Genomic DNA, 8,009 nt, shown 5'->3' with positions numbered 1-8,009 from the left:
GTACAGACTGGGTTAGGATGGGGGTTCGGGGTGTACAGACTGGGTTATGATGGGGGTTCGGGGTGTACAGACTGGGTTATGATGGGGGTTCGGGGTGTACTGACTGGGTTAGGATGGGGGTGGGGGTTCGGGGTGTACTGACTGGGTTAGGATGGGGGTTCAGGGTGTACAGACTGGGTTATGATGGGGGTTCGGGGTGTACAGACTGGGTTACGATGGGGGTTCGGGGTGTACAGACTGGGTTAGGATGGGGGTGGGGGTTCGGGGTGTACTGACTGGGTTACGATGGGGGTTCGGGGGATACAGACTGGGTTACGATGGGGGTTCGGGGGATACAGATTGGGTTAGGGTGGGGGTTTGGAGTGTACTGACTGGATTAGGATGGGTGTTTGGGGAGATACAGAATGGGTTAGGATAGGGGTTTGGGGAGATACAGAATGGGTTAGGATAGGGGTTTGGGGAGATACAGAATGGGTTAGGATAGGGGTTTGGGGAGATACAGAATGGGTTAGGATAGGGGTTTGGGGAGATACAGAATGGGTTAGGATAGGGGTTTGGGGAGATACAGAATGGGTTAGGATAGGGGTTTGGGGAGATACAGAATGGGTTAGGATACGGGTTTGGGGAGATACAGAATGGGTTAGGATAGGGGTTGGGGGGTACAGACTGGATTAGGATAGGGGTTTGGGGGTACAGACTGGATTAGGATAGGGGTTTGGGGGTACAGACTGGATTAGGATAGGGGTTTGGGGGTACAGACTGGATTAGGATAGGGGTTTGGGGTACAGACTGGATTAGGATAGGGGTTTGGGGGTACAGACTGGATTAGGATAGGGGTTTGGGGGTACAGACTGGATTAGGATAGGGGTTTGGGGGTACAGACTGGATTAGGATAGGGGTTTGGGGGTACAGACTGGGTTAGGATAGGGGTTTGGGGGTACAGACTGGATTAGGTTAGGGGTTTGGGGGTACAGACTGGATTAGGATAGGGGTTTGGGGGTTCAGACTGGATTAGGATAGGGGTTTGGGGGTACAGACTGGATTAGGATAGGGGTTTGGGGGTACAGACTGGATTAGGATAGGGGTTTGGGGGTACAGACTGGATTAGGATAGGGGTTTGGGGGTACAGACTGGGTTAGGATAGGGGTTTGGGGGTACAGACTGGATTAGGATAGGGGTTTGGGGGTACAGACTGGATTAGGATAGGGGTTTGGGGGTACAGACTGGGTTAGGAATGCCAGTTTCCTTCCCTAGATGACATTAATGATCCAATTGAATTTTTCAAGGTTACTTTTATTTGGACCAGCTCCTTACCTCCTGTCAGGCTTTCAACACTGTTCAAATTCTCGCTGCAGTAGGATTTGAACCCATGTTCTCTGGATTAATCATTGCCATTAATAGTCCAGGGACATCATCCTATTCCAACTCTCTCTGTCTCCCAGCTCCAAACCACTTTCTAAACCCATGTGATAAGGTTCACTCCAATACCTTGCTTTTATCAGTTCTGGCAAAAATCTTTTGCATACAAATTGGCCACATATAACAGAATGACTAGAGGGGCTGAATGGCCAGCTGCTCTTCCTAATAACAGAATATAGCTGTATGAATAATGGAATAAAATTGTGAATCTAATTGACTTTATTCTGCAGTCTGTGTTAATCATATGCGCTTAGACTGAACTGCATTTATATAGCACTCAGACTGCAGTTAAACTTTGTTAAGTGCTTCACAGGCAACGTTATCAACAGGATTTGATACTGAGCCACAAAAGGAGATCTTACAGGTGGCTAACAATTTGATCAAAGAGATATTTTTTAAGGAGCTTCTGAAAGGAGGAGAGACAGACAGAGCGGGACAGAGACACACAGAGCGGGACAGAGACACACAGAGCGGGACAGAGACAGACAGAGCGGGACAGAGAGCCTGATTTTACATTGTCGTTCTAAGTGCTGAATCTGGGTGCAATTTGGATCTGAGTTAGAAATCTGTTTTCAGGTGCCTCCATATGCACTTAGCCTGAAAAGAGAATCGCGGGTCTAAATTTGAAAATCGCGCTGCTGTCACATCGCTCCCGGGCTGCAAAAAGCAGATAAAGCGGCCTGAGAGCAATGGCCCTCACAGACATCACCCCCACCCCTACACCATAACTGTTTCCCTTTTCCACCGCACCCCACCCTGCAGAGTGGCAGCAAATCCCCTGCCCCCGCACCCCCCCCTCCCCCAACCCCAACCCCAACCAGAGATCCAGCTGGCCTCCCTCCCAGTATATTTCACATCCTCACAGCCCAGTACTTTGACAGTTTCACTCATTAAGTACACGTGCACTATTCTAGCTGTGGAATCCCTTCTCTCTGCTGCCTGTATATCCACCCAGGTCTATACCCAGGCTGTCAATGAAGTTGTGTAGTGAAACATATCGGTGTGTGTACAAATAACTGCTGCTCGATTCAACAACCTTTACAATTGTGTTCAACAACAACCAACTTGCAGTAAACTCTGAGAGCTGCATTTCCAAGTTTAGAAGATAATTTGGGAAATGGGAATACGATAATTTCTACTTCTTCTTTACTTGCTGGTGTGGGGGAAAAGAAACAACATTCAAGGCAAGTGAAATATAATCTAAGGAGCATTTATAACAGGAATGATCAGAATTAGAAATGTGATGGGTTAGAACTAACTCTCCCCCCGCTCCCCCGCCCCAGAATGATTGGACCTACCCCACCCCTCCCAAGAGAAAGTTCAGGCCTTCCCCCCTCCCTCCCCGGCCAGGCAACAATCTGGCCTCCCTCCCCCATCAGAGATACATCCGACCCGCATATATTTCGCATGCCGGTTGGCAGGAGGCAGGGTGGGGGAGTGGGGTCAGGAGGCGGGGTGGGGGAAATGGGGTGGGAGGCGGGGTGGGGGAGTGGGTTGGGGGAAATGGGGTCGGAGGCGGGGTGGGAGGCAGGGTGGGGGAGTGGGGTGGGAGGCAGGGTGGGGAAACCCCACTCAATTCCAAACATCACAGGTACCATCAGACCCCCTGGCCTCCCACTGACAATGGGATCTACGCTATAAGGCACTGGGAAGGTCCCAGTGTAACTGCACGGAGGGAGGGCTCTGTGCTGTTTATGTGCTCTGTCTGAAGCCAGAACTCTCCATTCACCTGACAAAGAGGGAAACCCCGAAAGCTTGTGAGTTTACTATCAAATAAATCGGTTGGACTTAAACCTGGTGGTGTCAGACTTCTTACTTTCTTCACAGCTGTGTCTGCCTCTCTCGTCTCCTGCTCACTTTCGCTCAGAGATCTGGATGAAGCCAATCCAGATGAGACTTCAGCCTTCTGCCTGACATCAATTCTGCTGGAGAGAATCTGGTTGGGTGTGATCCTTTACTGGAATAAAAACGTAAAGAGTTTTTACTTAGAGTATCACCTGCCATTCTCCTCAACCCTTTTACAGTTTGAACAGCTCCCTCTGCCAAATCACTTGAAGCCCAATCAAACAGCACACGTTCCTTTGCTTGAATTCTTGAAATAATTCACCTACAAACGTAGTGTTGTTATCCAAAACAAACAAATCTAGCAGACCATGAGTTGCAAAAATTTGATGTAGCTTCTCAACTGTCACAGGAGCTGTAATATTATCTTGATATTGGTGTCCAACCATTTTGAATGCACATCCACAAGAAAAACATGAGGTTCAAGAAAGGTCCCATGAAGCCCATCCCGGACCTCGGCCAATCAGGCTCTCCCAAGGATAAAGCAGTGTTACTGGCGCCACCTTCTGGTTTACCTGACATGCAGAATTTCACCTCCTTCTCCCAGTCCAGGTCCTCGTTAGACACCAACATTTGACCCTAACTAGATGTTTCATTCGAGAGGCATCTGGATGAACGTCATGAATTTCATCCATAACTTCTAAAATGACCAGGAGGCAGAATGACTTCTCTTGACTACTCCCACAGTATGCATCCATCCTGCACTTAACTCATCTCTATGCTTCACGTAAGGTATCATCCTCTTTGATAGTTGCCCATCCTTGTGTCAGAAATCTTTCAACTTGCGACGGCATAGGATCTCTTCCATCTGCTCCTTAATCTTTTTTTAAAAGTTTATTTATTAGTGTGACAAGTAGCCTTACACTGACACTGCAATGAAGTTACTGTGAAAATTCCCCAGTCGCCACACTCCAGCGCCTGTTCCGGTAACACTGAGGGTGAATTTGGCATGGCCAATGCACCCTAACCAGCACGCCTTTCAGACTGTGGGAGGAAACTGGAGCACCCAGAGGAAATCCAAGCAGATATGGGGAGAATGTGCAAACTCCACACAGACAGTGACCTGAGGCTGGAATCAAACCAGGGTCCCTGGTGCTGTGAGGCAGCAGTGCTAACCATTGTGCCACCTTGCTACCCTGAACTTTATGGAGGATGTGCAAGTCTCTCGAGTAATAAAATTGCCTTAGGAGGACACAATACCGTAAAGGGAGACAAATCAACATGTCTGCATTTGCGTTGCCTTTTCCTGCTCTGTAAGCTGACAATGTAAGTACCCAGCTCTGAATTCTTGCTCAGGCCATGGGACGAATGCATTTCTACTCACTGAAAAACCCATCAACATTTTGTAAATGGCACATATAGTGGAGAAACGACCATAGAGTTACTGATGGAAACTTTTCACCCCCTAAATGATAGTTGGACCCTCTGTCTGACTGTGAATATCCCTTTTCAACCTTTGTCAGTGTCCTTGATACTAAACCAATGGGATTTTCGGACCCATCGTCCATTCGGTAAGAAAGTACCACCCCCACACCATAGGGTGAGGTATCACATGACAGGATAAGTTTCCTGTCTGGATCAAAATGGACTAACAGATTAGCCAATTGCAGCAGCACTTTCACAGCCCTGAAAGCTGCTTTCTGTGCGGACTCTGACTCCCACTGGATTTCTTTGTACAGATGTAGAGACAATGGAGCCAGGTTGACAGGTCTGGCAAGAACTTCCCATTACAGTTAACCAAGACCAAAAATGACCTGTGCTCAGCCACATTCCTGAGCTCCAGAGCTTCCTTAATGGTTCAGGTTTCCTCTCCACGGGAGATAAGCTGTGTGCAGTGATTCTGTGCCTTGCACTTTGTGCCCAGAAAATGCAGTTCTTCCTTGCCAGACACAATCTGCCTCTGAAAATCTATTTAAAACTTGATCCATGTTTGATTTATTATTGTCACATGTATTAACATGCAGTGAAAAGTATTGTTTCTTGCACACTATACAAAGCATACTATTCATAGGGAAAGAAAGAAAAGAGTGCATAATGCAGCTTTACAGTCACAGCCAGGGTGTAGAGAAAGATCAACTTAATGCGACTTAGGTCCATTCAAAAGTCTGATGGCAGCAGATAAGAGGCTGTTCTTTAGTCAGTTGGTACGTGATCTCAGGCTTTTGTATTATCTTTCCTGATGGAAGGAGGTGGAAGAAAGAATGTCCAGGGCATGTGGTGTCCTTAATTACGCTGGCTGCTTTTCCGCGGCAGCAGGAAGTGTGGACAGAGTCAATGGATGGGAGGCTGGTTTGCATGATGGATTGGGCTACATTCATAACCTTTTGTAGTTCTTTGCAGTCTTGGGCAGAGCAGGAGCCAGACCAAGCAATGACACAACCAGAAAGTTTGCTTTCTATGGTGCATCTGTAAACGTTGACGAGCGTCGCAGCTGACATGTCCAATTTTAGAACATAGAACATTACAGCACAAACAGGCCCTTCGGCCCACAACTTGCGCCGATCACATCTATACCTAATAAGCCATAGACCTATCTATAACCCCCAATCCCATTAGATCCCATATACTCATCCAGAAGTCTTTTAAAAGACCCCGAGTTCGCCTCTACCACTACTGATGGCAGCTGATTCCACTCACTCACCACCCTGAGTGAAAAACTTACCCCTAACATCTCCTCTGTACTTGCTTCCCAGCACCTTAAACCTGTGTCCTCTCGTAGCGACCATTTCAGCCCTGGGAAATAGCCTCTGAGAATCCACCCTATCTATTCCTCTCAACATTTTATAAACCTCTATCAGGTCGCCTCTCAACCTTTGTCTCTCCAGGGAGAAGAGTCCCAGCTCCCTCAACCTATCTTCATAAGGCATGCCTCCCAATCCAGGCAACATCCTTGTAAATCTCCTCTGCACCCTTTCAATAGCTTCCATGTCCTTCCTATAGTGAGGCGACCAGAACTGCGCACAGTACTCCAAGTGGGGTCTGACAAGGGTCTTATAAAGTTGCAGCATTACCTCCCGACTCCTAAACTCAATCCCTCGATTAATGAAGGCCAGTACACCATACGCCTTCTTGACCACATCCTCCACCTGCGAGGCCGATTTAAGAGTCCTGTGGACCCGGACCCCAAGATCCTTCTGCTCTTCAACCCAGCGAAGAATCCTACCCTTGATACTGTATTCCTTCATCCATTTTCTTGGTCTTCTGAGAAAGTAGAGGCATTGGTAGGCTTTCTTAACTACAGTGTCAGCATGGGGGGACCAGGACAGGTTGTTGGTGATCTGGACATCTAAAAATCGAAGCTTTCGACCGTTTCTATTTTGTTCCCATTGATGTAGACAGGGGCATGTTGTCCTTTATGCTTCCTGAAGTTGATGACAATCTCCTTTATTTTGTTGACATTGAGGGAGAGATTATTATCATTGCATCAGTTCACCAGATTCTCTAACTCTTTCCTGTACTCTGTCTCGTCATTGTTTGAGATCCAACCCACTACGGTGGTGTCATCAGCAAACTTGAAAATCGAATTGGAGGGGAATTTGGCCACAGTTATAGGTGTATAAGGAGTATAGTAAGAGGCTGAGAACACAGCCTTGTGGGGCACCGGTGTTGAGGATGATCATGGAGGTGGTGTTGTTGCCTATCCTTACTGATTGTGGTCTGTGAGTTAGGAAGTTCAGGATCCAGAGGGAGGAGCCGAGGCCCAGGCCATGGAGTTTGGAGATGAGTTTCATGGGAATAATAGTGTTGAAGGTTGAGCTGTTGTCGATAAATAGGAGTCTGATATTGGTGTCGTTATCTAGGTTGAGTGCAGGGCCAGGGAGATGGTGTCTGCTGTGGACCTGTTGCGGCGGTAGGCAAAGTGTAGTGGGGCCAGAGGCATAAAGACTCTGGACAGAGTGCAGAGATTTAGAAGTATAAATCTCTGCTGATTTTCCTTGCTCTCAGCTCTGATGAAGGGTCATCTCGGCTCAAAACTTTGACTCTATTCTCTCCCCACAGATGCTGTCAGACTTGCTGAGATTTTCCAGCATTTTCCATTTTTGTTTCAGATTCCAGTATTTCGCTTTTATTTGTAAGAATGTTGCCAGGGTTTAAAACTGGCAGCTATGAGGAGGTTGGATAGGCTAGGTTTGTTTATGTTACAACAGAGGAGAGTAAGGTGTGATCTAATTGAGATGTACAGAATTATGAAGAGTCAGTTGCCTGGTGATTGGTGGAAGGATTTAGAGGGGATTTGCAGAAAGTTTTTTTCACAATTTGGGTGGCGATGGTGAGGAATTCTCTGTCGAGGTCAGTGGCTGAGGCTGAAGAGGCTAACTTATTTAAATAGTCCCTGGATCTCCATCTTAAGTGGTGGAACCTGCAAGGCTATGGACCAGGTGCTGGAAAGTAGGATTAAAATAAGCCACTAAATCAGCTTTTCTCTTCTTTGGGTCGACACCAACACGATGGGTTGAATGGCCTCTTTCTGCACAGTAACATGGGCGTCAACAACAACTTAACCCTGGACAGCCTACCCGACACTGCCAATAACTCCTGTTATTTTAGGTCGAAAGTATAGAATTCCAGCTGGCTCTAAATGATTATTAGAGGAGAAGTTGCAGCAATTTCTTTCTTATAGTTCTTATGAAAAAAAGCAATAAATTACATTAAATACTGGACATTCTTTCTCTCCCCCCTCCCCCCGGCCGCTCCTCCAGTATCCCAGGATGCTGTGATCGGGCGGACTCCTCCAGTATCCCAGAATG

Source organism: Carcharhinus amblyrhynchos, chromosome 23 (genome assembly GCF_965287045.1).
Source record: "Carcharhinus amblyrhynchos chromosome 23, sCarAmb.v2.hapA, whole genome shotgun sequence".
Classification (NCBI taxonomy): domain Eukaryota; kingdom Metazoa; phylum Chordata; class Chondrichthyes; order Carcharhiniformes; family Carcharhinidae; genus Carcharhinus; species Carcharhinus amblyrhynchos.
The sequence above is the reverse complement of the archived record's forward strand: the minus strand, read 5'-3'. Positions refer to the sequence as shown.